This window comes from Budorcas taxicolor, chromosome 19 (assembly GCF_023091745.1).
Source record: "Budorcas taxicolor isolate Tak-1 chromosome 19, Takin1.1, whole genome shotgun sequence".
Classification (NCBI taxonomy): domain Eukaryota; kingdom Metazoa; phylum Chordata; class Mammalia; order Artiodactyla; family Bovidae; genus Budorcas; species Budorcas taxicolor.
Genome location: NC_068928.1, coordinates 20,597,500 through 20,609,785, shown reverse-complemented (window position 1 = coordinate 20,609,785; position 12,286 = coordinate 20,597,500).

Here is a 12,286-nt window from a genome sequence, read left to right as displayed (position 1 = left end):
ACTCTCACTTTTCACTTTCATGCATTGGAGAAGGAAATGGCAACCCACTCCAGTGTTCTTGCCTGGAGAATCCCAGGGATGGCGAAGCCTGGTGGGCTGCCCTCTCTGGGATCGCACAGAGTCGGACACGACTGAAGCGACTTAGCAGCAGCAGCAGCAGAACCTTACTAACCGAAGTTATGTTCTGAAGATCAGCAGCAGTGGAAGCTTGTGAGAAATGCAGAATCTAACACCACATTGTAAATCAACTAAATGTCAATTAAAAAAAAATGCAGACTCTTAGGCCTAATCTCAGATATACTGAATCAGTACCTGCATTTTAACAAAATCGTTAAGTGTTTTGTATCCATAGCAGCTTTTAAAATACAGCTATGCCTGGGCTCCTCAAGACCGATTAAAAGTCAGGGTAGCTGAAGTTCCCAGCATTAGTTTTAAACCTGCTTAGGTGACTTTAATGTGCAGTTAAACTTAAGAACTCCTGCTCTAGACTTTTCTCCAGGAAAGCACATTTACTCATGGACATATTTTTTTTTCTTTTAAGACTTTACCTTTTTTTTTTTTTAATCTTTATTGAATTTGTTACAATATTGTTTCTGTTATGTTTTTGGTTTTTTGGCTGCAAGGCATGTGGGACCTTAGCTCCCCAACCAGGGATCGAACCAGGCACTCCCTGCATTGGAAGGCAAAGTCTTAACCACTGGACCACCACAGGAGTCCCAGGCCTTTACCTTTTAAGATCAGTTTCAGGCTCCAGCAAAATAGAGAGTAAGTTATAAAGATTTCCCAGACATGTATAGCCTCCCCATTATCAATATCCCCACCATAGTGGTGCATTTGTTGCAGTCAATGAATCTACATTGACATGTCATAATCCTTCAAAATGACACAATGTTTTTGCACACAATTTCAAAGACTTTAAATACCCTGCTGTTGTCCCTGATGGCTTAGCAGGTTAAGATTTCGTCTGCAATACAGGAGACGTGGGTTCCATCCCTGGGTGGGGAAGATCCCCTGAGGGAGGGCATGGCCACTCACTCCAGTATTCTTGCCTGGAAAATCCCATGGACAGAGGAGCCTGGTGGGTTACAGTCCATGGGGTCGCAAAGGGCTGGACATGACTAAAGCGACAGCCCACACAAATGTTGTCCATGAACCTTAGATTAAGAACTTTCACACTGCTACTGCTAAGTCACTTCAGTCGTGTCCAACTCTGTGCGACCTCAGAGACAGCAGCCCACCAGGCTCCCCTGTCCCTGGGATTCTCCAGGCAAGAACACTGGAGTGGGTTGCCATTTCCTTCTCCAATGCATGAAAGCGGAAAGTGAAAAATGAAAGTGAAGTCACTCAGTCGTGTCCGACTCTTCGCGACCCCGTGGACTGCAGCCTACCAGGCTCCTCTGTCCATGGGATTTTCCAGGCAAGAGTACTTTCACACTAGATCTCTTAAATAAAAGAAGCATAAGCTGAATAAAACCAGGAGAGAGTTGCTTATCTTCTACACATTGTCATCATCTTTTGCCTTTACTGAACTATGTGTGCATGCTAAGTTGCTTCAGTTGTGTCCAACTCTTTACAACCCCATGGACTACAGCCGGCCAAAACTCCCCTTTCCATGGAATTCTCCAGGCAAGAATATTGGAGTCGGTTGTTATGCCCACCACTCAATTGAAGCTGCCTCTCTTAGGTCTCCTGCATTGGTAGGTAGGTTCTTTACCACTAGCGCTGCCTGGGAAGTCCTTACTGAACTGTATGGAATGGAAAAAGCCGCTGACTCATGTCCCCATGGACTATACAGTTCATGGAATTCTTTTAGGCCAGAATACTGGAGTGGGTAGCCTTTCCCTTCTCCAGGGGATCTTTCCAACCCAGGGATCAAACCCAGGTCTCCCACATTGCAGGCAGATTCTTTACCAGCTGAGCCACAAGGGAAGCCCAAGAATACTGGAGTGGGTAGCCTATCCTGTCTCCGACTCAAGAACGGAACGGGGGTCTCCTGCATTACAGGTAGATTCTTTACCAACTGAGCTATCAGGGAAGCCCTGCTGAACTGTACATGGCTGTAATGTTCTCAGCTTTTATTATAGGCACTATAAGAAACAGCCCTTCAAAATTCATCTCCATGTTTACTATAAGGAGGATGCTGTTGGAGGTGACATTATTCACAAGATTAGCAATCAGAGAAAACACAGTGGAAATTTATGTCAGGTTTTATCTCCAGGAAGGACGATGATTTTCCTAAGTAGCTGGATTGTTTTTGCCTATGAACACTGCAAATATTGTTGCAACTGATCACATTCTCATCTCTTTTTCTGGGTTGCCAGGGAGTTAAAATCAAATTTTTTTGCTCTCATTAGCAAATGTACACAAAACTTCATGGCATGCACTTTTTGATATTTGGCTCCATTTTACTTCCCTACCCTTATATTCCCTGTGCTTTATCTTTCTTATATGGAATATATTTTGTCTTGCTACTCCTTTTCACAAATTTCTAAGCCACCTTAAGATTTGTTTTTTGCTGTTGCTGTCTTATATTGTTTTTGTGTTTTTGCCTCACTGTGAAGCTTGTGGGATCTTAGCTCCCCAACTAAGAATTGAAGCCAGCCAGGGTCACAGCAGTGGAAACACTGAGTCCTAACCACTGGACCACCAGGGAAGTCCAAGGTCATCTTGTTTACAAGATGGCAAACTGTAGATTAATGAACGAATGAGTTCAATAAAATCAGGCAATTCTGTAAAAGCTCATCCTCAAATCTTCATAAAAGACAGAACTGGCCATTTTCCTTAGAGGGGCTTTTAGGTAAGATACACGAAATATAGTATTTGGTAGTCATAAAGTCGATATTTATTAAGCATCTGTCATCTATCAGGCTCTAAGGTAGGTCATCAGCAGTGAAGGAGTCCACTTTCTTAATAGAAATGTTACATATGAAGAAATGGAGCAAATAAGTCCTCCAAGTGAGACTTGACAAAGGTTATTGATGTTATAATAATTAGTGGTATTAAATTTAATTTTTATGTCTATTATATTCTCTTAAAATTGAAGGTAAAAAACCCAGAAGCTATTTTGAAGTAAATATTCCATAGATCTTCTTTGTGCTCAGTTGTGTCTGACTTTTTGTGATCCTATTGAGTGTGGCCTGCCAGGCTCCTCTGTCCATGGCTTCTCCTGGCAAGAATACTGGAGTTGCCATGTCCTCCTCCAGGGGATCTTCCTGACAGAGGAATTACATCTCCTGTATTGGCAGGTGGATTCTTTACCACTAGCACCACCTGTGAAGCCCTAGATCTTCCTTAACCAAGAGTTATTTTGGAAAAATGTTTAAAAATTAAGCTAAGTTACAGCATTTCTGCCCAGTTTCTTGGCTGTGCCCTCATTCCTTCTCTTGGGAATCTGTATCTACCATCTTTTAAAAACCCATTTCAAAATCAGAGTTAAGAGGAGGGCTTCCACAGTGGTCCAGTGGTTAAGAATCTACCTGTCAATGCAGGAGACATGGGTTCAATCCCTGGTCTGGGAAGATCCCATGTACCACAGAAGAACTAAGCCCTAGTACCACAAATATTGATCAAGATAGAGTCGGAGAGCAGCAACTACTGAAGCCTGTGCTCCGCAGCAAGAGAAGCCACCACAATGAGAAGCCTGCACACCACAGCAAAGAGGAGTTCTCCTCGCCACAACTAGAGAAAGCCCACACACAGCAATGAAGACCCAGCCAGAAATAAATAAATAAATCTTTAAAAATATATTTTTAAAAAGTTAAGGGGAAAGGAAAGGAGGAACAGAAAAAAGAATTTTAAAAAAATTATTGATGGCTTTAAAAGCTGTATATTCTTTGACCCAGTAGTTCCACTTCTGAAAACTATCCTAAGAAAATAAATTAACAGAAGAATAAAAAAGTATGTGTGTGAACATACATTATCTTGATAACAGTAAAAGCAAGCTTTTAAATAAAGGTGTTAGATGAGCAATAATAATAGCTACTCCTGAGAAAGGTGTGATGATTAAATGAGAGAGTACATGAAAATTACTGTGTAGTGCAAGGCACAAAGTAAATGCTTAGTAAAATGTGGCTGGCATAAACAGTTGGCTAACATTTGACAAGGAACCAAAAATGCTCAATGAAGAAAGGCTCGTGCTTAGTTGCTTCAGTTGAGTCTGAGCCTGAGACCCTATGGACTGCAGCCCACCAGCCTCCTCTGTCGATGGGATTCTCCATGCAAGTATACTGGAGTGGATTGTCATGCCCTCCTCCAGGGGATCTCGCAGACCCGGGGGCTGAGGTCATGTCTGCCTGCGTCTCCTGCATTGCAGGCAGCTTCTTTACCCGCTGAGTCACCTGGGAAGCCTGAGGAAAGGCTTAGTCACTTCAATAAACAGTGTTGAGAAAACTGGATACTCACGTGAAGAAGAATTAAATTGGACCCCTATCTCACATCAGTCACAAAAATTAACTTGAAATGGAATAAGGACTCAAATGTAAGACCTGAAACCCTAAAATTCCTAGAAGAAAGCAAAGAGGAAAAGCTCCTCGATGGAGGTTTGGCAATCATTTTTTGGATATTATATCAAAAGCACAAGCAACAAAAGGAAAAATAAACAAGTGACACTATATTTATAGAAACTACATCAGACCAAAAACTTGCACACAGCAGATGAAACAATCAACGAAATGAAGAGGCAGCTTCCAGAATGGGAGAAAATATTTGCATCAGATAAAGGGTTAATCTTTAAAATACATTGGAGAAGGAAATGGCAACCCACTGCAGTATTCTTGCCTGGAAAATCCCACGAACAGAGGGGCCTGGTGGGCTATAGTCCATGGGATCCCAAAGAGTCTGACACAACAATTGAGCACACACACACACACACACACACACACACACACACTTAAAATCCATAACGAACACAAAACTCAAATAATTCAATTTTAAAATGGGCAGAACCAGCAATCCCACTTCTGGGTATTCATCCAGAGGAAACAAAATCTCTGTCTTGTATCTGCACCCCTGTGTTCACTGAAGCCTTATTTACAGCAACCAAGACATGGAAACAACCTAAATATCCGCTGATGGAAGAATGAATAAAGAAGGTGTGGAAAAGCTGCTTTAGGAAGGCAGGAGAACCATACCAAACCTCTACTTCCCCTTCTCTCAAGTGTGTCTCTATTGCTTCAACCCCCCAACTATCATATATTCATTATTTTAGAAGTAGAGTCAACAATACTTGCAGATGGATTTCTTGGGAGATCGACGGTCAGAGAAAGGAAAGAATCAAGAGTGACTCAGGCTTTTTGTAATTGAGTGAACAGTAGTGTCATTTATGGGGAGAGGAAAGTTAAGGGAAGACTGCATTAGGAAGAAAATCAAGACTGATAGAGAAGAAAAGAGGATTTGGGATCAGATCTCAAGAAGTAACATTTTGCCTGGTATCTGTTGTGGTTTTAAAATATACCCTCAAAATCTTTGCTACTCCTCTCTTCAAGTGATTGAGCTTAACCCCATTCTCCTTGAGTGTGGGCTGGACTTAGTGACTTGCTTCTAAGGAATAGAATATTGTAGAAGTGACGGTGTTTAACTTCAGAGATAGGTCATAAAAGGCATCACAGCTTTCTCTTTGTTCTCAGATCACTCACTCTGGAGGAAGTAGCTGCTTTGTTGTGAAGTGGTACCCCCAACAGCCCCATGGCAAAGTTCACTTGTCTGGGAACTGAGACCCTTTTCTATCAGCTGTATGAATGAACCCCTCTTGGAAGCAAATCCTGCAGGCTTCAGAGGACCACAGGCCTCACTGACCTTTGATCTCAACTTCATGAGAGATTCTGAGCCAGCTAAGCAACTCACTTCCACATTCCTCACTCCTAGAAACTGTGAAATAATAAGTCACAGCTAAATTTTGGGATAAATTTGTTGTATAACAAAAGATAATTGAAAAAAAAAATTCCGACATTTTTCTTTATTTTTATAGCACTTTAAGGCATGGGTCCCCAACCTCCAGGATCTAACGCCTGATGATCTGAGGTGGAGCTGAGGAAATAATAATAGAAATAAAGTACACAATAAATGTAATGCATTTGGATCATCACGTAACCACCCCAGGTTCCTGGAAAAACTTGTCTTCCATGAAACTGGTCTCTGGTGCCAAAAAGATTGGGGACCATTGCCTAGGGTATTATTTATAGTTTAGGGTATTATTTATACCCATTTTACTTAAGAGAATACTGAGGTTCAGAAACATTAAATGATTTTCCTGGAAGACTCTCAGTAAATTTTGGAACAGATGGTAATTCATGGAACTAGAATTTGAACTCAGTCTAACAACAAACCCTCATGTTCTCTGTGTGTGTGCAGTATTTATGTGTGTGTTTCCTGTTATTTTTCCTTCACCCTCAGTTCTTTCCTTCTACATTTTCTTCTTTGTGCATTTTAAACTCTCCCTCTGTGAATAATCCCACATCTTCATATTTCATTTCTTTCCTGAACTCTAGTCTTATGTTTAATTTTCCTGAGATCTTAACCTGTTCCAAACTAGAAACACTGGCTCTTCAACCAGCACCTCCAAGTCTGTCCCCCCAAAAAGTTCACCCTTCTGACTTTCCTTTTTCTGATCAATGACAACAGGATTCTAGTATGCTTACTCAAAACTCCAACATCATTGTTTCTTCTTTAACTTAAAAAAAAATTCTATTAATGGTATATGCCTATTGCTGAAAATGTGGACAAGCAATATATTTTTTAAAATTTAAAATTATGTGTAAACAACAGTATGATAACCATAAAAAGCAAACCTTTGAAATGTCACGAAATTAAGTATTATATCCAAACAGTGGAATGAAAGTGAAAGTCACTCAGTCGTGTCCAGCTCTTTATGTGTACAGTCCATGGAATTCTCCAGGGCAGAATACTAGAGAGGGTAGCCTTTCCCTTCTCCAGGGCATCTTCCCAACCCAGGGATTGAACCCAGGTCTCCTGCCTTGCAGGCGGATTCTTTATCAACTCAGCCACCAGGAAAGCCACCAGGGAATATCATGCAACAATTAAAAATTTTTTTAAGTAGGCAAAATTAAAATTCTATGTTACAGATAAAAGTCAGCCTTTTAAACTATCTGTGACATTTGTAGGGAAATCCTCTTTTCCAGAGATGCAAGCAGAAAAATAAAATAAATATGTATAGTCTCCTCATGTCCACAGACTTGCTTCTGTTTCGTTCTTTAGCTTGGACAATGGCAGTACCATCTACCCGGGTGGTTGCCGAAGTCAGAAATTTGAGTTATCTTCAAGTTCTGACCATCTCTCACTGCTGCAGTCAATAGGCAACTTCTTCCAAAGCTCTTTGTTTTCTTCCATACCTCAACAGATTCACTGTGCCTTTTACCTTGTGGTTTAATCACTAAGTTGTGTCCAATTCTTGCGACTCCATGGACTGTAGCCCACCAGGCTCCTCCATCCATGGGATTTCCCAGGCAAGAATCCTGGAGTGGTTTGCCATTTCCTTCTCCAGGGGATCTTCCTGACCTATGGATCGAACCCAGGTATCCTGCATTGGCAGGTAGATTCTTTATCACCAAGCTACCAGGAAAGCCCTCCTCTTTACCTAGGCAACCACAATATCATTGCAGATCTCCAGGATTTAAGAATCTTCCTCTTCCAACCCATCTTCCATGTTACCATCACAGTTATCAACCATGGACCTGAATAATAGCAGGTAATTTTCTGCTGTTTGCTTCTAAGACCTACAGGAGAAAGTTAAACTATGTAACAGATTCTGAAAATGCCATGCCTTTACTTATACATGGTATAACATTTAAAAAAAAATATTCTCTGCCTGGAAAATTCCATTTCATCTTTTAACACAGCTCAAATGTCACTTCCTCTCTGGCTCTGCCAGCATTACTCTATTCTGTGCTTCCAAAAGCACTTTGCATATACCTCTTTAATGACACATCATGTCATACTACCCAGCTTAACAAATGCTTATTTAAGGCTTTTCTACATCTCACTTTTTTAACCTTTTCTTTTTCATTTCTGTTTTGCTTCTTCATTTCCAGTTTTCACATAAAGGAAGCACAGTACTATATGGGAAGCCATCAATCCATTTCATATGAATTTTGGTGAATATTTTAATGTACTACTTAAATGAAATTAAAATACCCTTGCTCCTTGGAAGAAAAGCTATGACAAACTTAGAGAGTGTATTGAAAAGCAGAAACATCACTTCACCAGCAAAGATCCATAAGGTCAAAGATTATGGTTTTTCCAGTAGTTATGTACAGATATGAGAGCTGGACCATAAAGAAGGCTGAGTGCCGAAGAACTGATGCTTTCAAACTGTGGTGCTGGAGAAGACTCTTGAGAGTCCCTTGGACAGCAAGAGATCAAACCAGTTAATCCTAAAGGAAATCAACCCTAAATACTCATTGGAAGGACTGATCCTGAAACTGAAGCTCTGATAGAGCTGATTCAAAGCACTGACTCACTGAAAGAGACCCTGATACTGGGAAAGATTGAGGGCAGGAGGAGAAGCGGGCAACAGAGGATGAGATGGTTGGATGGCATTGTCAACTCAGTGGATGTAAGTCTGAGCAAACTTCAGGAGATAGTGAAGGACAGGGAAGCCTGGAGTGCTACGGTTCATGGCGTCACAAACAGTCAGACACGACTGAGTGATTGAACAAAAACAACAACAATATTCCACCATATATATATATATATATATATATATATATATATATGTACCACACCTTCTTTATCCATTCCTCTGTTGATGGACATTTAGGTTGCTTCCATGTCCTGGCTATCGTAAATAGTGCTGCAATGAACATTGCGGCGCATCATTTTTTGAATGATGTTTTTCTCTGTGTATTTGTCTAGTAGTGGAATTGCCAAGTCATGTGGTAGTTCTACTTTTATTTTTTAAAGGAATGCCCAAGCTGTTCTCCATAGTGGCTGTATCAATTTACATTCCCACCAACAGTGCAAGAGTGTGCCCTTTTCTCCACACCTTCTCTGCTGCTAAGTCACTTCAGTCATGTCCGACTCTGTGAGACCCCATAGACAGCAGCCCACCAGGCTCTGCCATCCCTGGGATTCTCCAGGCAAGAACACTGGAGTGGGATGCCATTTTCCTTCTCCAATGCATGAAAGTGAAAAGTGAAAGTGAAGTCACTCAGTCGTGTCCGACTCTTCGAAACCCCATGGGCTGCAGCCTACCGGGCTCCTCTGTCCATGGGATTTTCCAGGCATTTATCATTTGTAGATTTTTTGATGATGGCCATTCTGACCAGTGTGAAGTGGCACCTCATTGTAGTTTTGGTTTGCATTTCTCTAATAATTAGTGATGTTGACCACCTTTTCATGTTTTTCTTAGCCATTTGTATATCATCTCTGGAGAAGTATCTATTTAGGTCTTCTGTCTATTTTTTTATTGGATTGTTTTTTTTTTGATATTGAGCTGTATGAGTTGTTTGTATATTTTGCAGGTGAATCCCTTGTCAGTTGCTTCATTTGCAAATATTTTCTCCCATTCTGAGAGTTGTCCTTTCATCTTGTTTATGGATTCCTTTGTTGTGCAAAAGTTTTTAAGTTTAATAGGTTCCATTTGTATATATTTATTTTTATTTTCATTACTCTAGGAGGTGGATCAAGAACAGCTTGCTGTGATTTATTTGTATCTCATCTTTAGCGAACTTGTCCTACCCATGTCCCCTAGAAGAGAGGGTAACATCAAGCAAACTAGACCAATCAGATTCCCTCTCCCAAGAATTTGGAATTGTAAAGCCGAGAGACTGAGGCAACTAGTAGGTGGTGGGTACTTGAATGAAAAAGCACTCTTGAGGCTAGGCCACAGATCAAAACCGTGTGAGGACCGAAATATGGTGGATGCACTGAAACTCATCTGCAGAGAAAATGGAGACAGTAGACCAAGCAGTTCTATGAGAGGTGAAGTGAGGAGCCCAGTTTACCACTCCATAGGTCATCCTGTTCTGAACTGGCAGTGTCAAATTTTAAGTGATAGAATTAGTCTTATACTTCTTTGATATCACGAATCTGTTCACTATCTTCATTACCACTCTTATTACTGCAGACTAAAGCCTCCTCATTTTTTTTTTTCAACTAAATTTCTGGCACAGCATCTCTATCTTTTGAACACTTCCTATTTTTATTTATTTTTAAAATTTATTTGTTTGTCTGCACTTTATTGCTTTGCTCATGAATTTCTCTAGTTGCACAGAGCACAGGCTTCTCACTTCAGTGGTTTCTCTTATTGCAGAGCATGGGGTCTATACATACCGGCTTAGCAGCTGTGGCACACGGGCTTAATTGCTCTGCAGTATGTGGGATCTTCCCGGACCAGGGATTGAACCCATGTCCCCTGCATTGGCAGGTGGATTCTTAGCCACTGCTCCACTAGAGAAATCCAAGCCTCATCTTTCACCTGGATTGTTCCAACAGTCTGCTCATTGGTCTCCTTGCTTCAACTCTTGCCAAACCCATTTGCCATGTTACAGTTAGAACAAGCTTTAGAAACAAATTAGAATGTGCTACATCTCAGCTTAAAACACTTAATGACCTCTAGTACTTTAAAATGAAAACTAAGCTTCCTCATATGACTTCAAGCAACTATGATTGGTCCCTTGCTTCTCTCTCTAATCACATCATATATCACTGCTCTCCAAACTTATTATTGTCATGTCTATAGTCTGTTTGTGTTTGTATGGGCTGTAGTCTACTTCCCTACCTGGAATATACTTCACTAGTTTTAAAGGTTTATTTATGTCTTGTCTTTCAGGTTTCAATTCACATCACAAGCCCTAAGAGGTACTACTTTAATGCAGTGGTTCTTGACTGGGGGTGATTTTGTCCCCCAGACATTTGGCAATGTTTAGAGACTTTTTTTTTTTGGTTTTCACTATTTTATAAAAAAAAAAAAAATTTAGACCATGCCATGAGGCATACAGGATCTTAATTGCCCAACCAGGAATAACAACTCACTCCCTCCATCCCCTGCCCCTCAATGGAAACGAGGAGTCTACCAGTCTACCAGTCTCGCCAGGAAAGTCCTGAGATATTTTTATCATAACCGGAAGGGTTGTTACTGGCATCTAGTGGACAGAGGCCAGAAATGCTATTAAACATCCTACTGTGCACAAGACAGCCCCCTGCAAATAAGAATTATCCATTCCAAAACGACAACAGTGCAGAAGTTGAGAAACCCTACAAATAACACTTTATATAACACCCTTTTTAAAGTGACTCTCTTTCATTGCCCTGTTTACTTCCTTCACAGTACTCATCCCAATCTGAATTTACCTTTTTGTTCGCTTTAATTCTCTCCATGTCCCATTAAAACATAAGCTTCAAGTCGAGATCTTTATTTGCCTGTTCAATGCTGATTGAATGAATGAATGAATTTTATGCACTTGTAGCTACTCAGTGTATTTCCCCACTATTTATAGTTTCAATTTACAAATTAATCTAATTCAATTCCAAAAGCAGCTACTTTCATTCATTACTTCAGTCATTATTTTTTGAATACCAGTTCAATATGCCAAGCAATGAGCTAGGTGAAAGTGAAAGTTACTCAGTTATGTCCAACTCTTTGTGATCCCATGGACTATACAGTCCATGGAATTCTCCAGGCCAGAATACTGGAGTGGGTAGCCATTCCCTTCTCCAGGGGATCTTCTCAACCCAGGGATCGAACCCAGATGTTCTGCACTGGAGGCAGATTCTTTACCAGCTGAGCCACAAGGGAAGCCCAAGAATAGTGGAGTAGGTAACCTATCCCTTTTCCAGCAGATCTTCCCGACCCAGGGTCTCCTGCTTTGCAGGCGGATTCTCTACCAACTGAGCTATTAGGGAAACCCATGAGCTAGGTATTGGGTATATAATAGGGAACAAGACATGGCCCTTGGTCTTAAAAAGCTTATAAGTCAAGAGTCTGTAGGGGAAGCATACCTGTAAGTAAAAAGGCCATTTATAGTTTGGGATGCTATAGGGAATCAAGGAGAATATACATTCTCTGCTCTCAAGGGGCTTAATCTCTTCTGGGGGAAGGGAAGGTGGATAAAAGATGCATACAAACAACCACATATACCAGGAAAGAACACAAATAAGAAAAGCAAGAAATGTACTTGCAGTGGAAATCAGGGAAAGCTTTGTGGAAGAGGTGTTATTTGATTTGAGACATATAGGAAGAGAGAGGGAATAAAACAGAAGGAGGAAATGGAGAAAAGGGGAGAGGGCATTCCAGGCAGAGATGGCAAGAGCGAAGGCACAGAACTGTGTG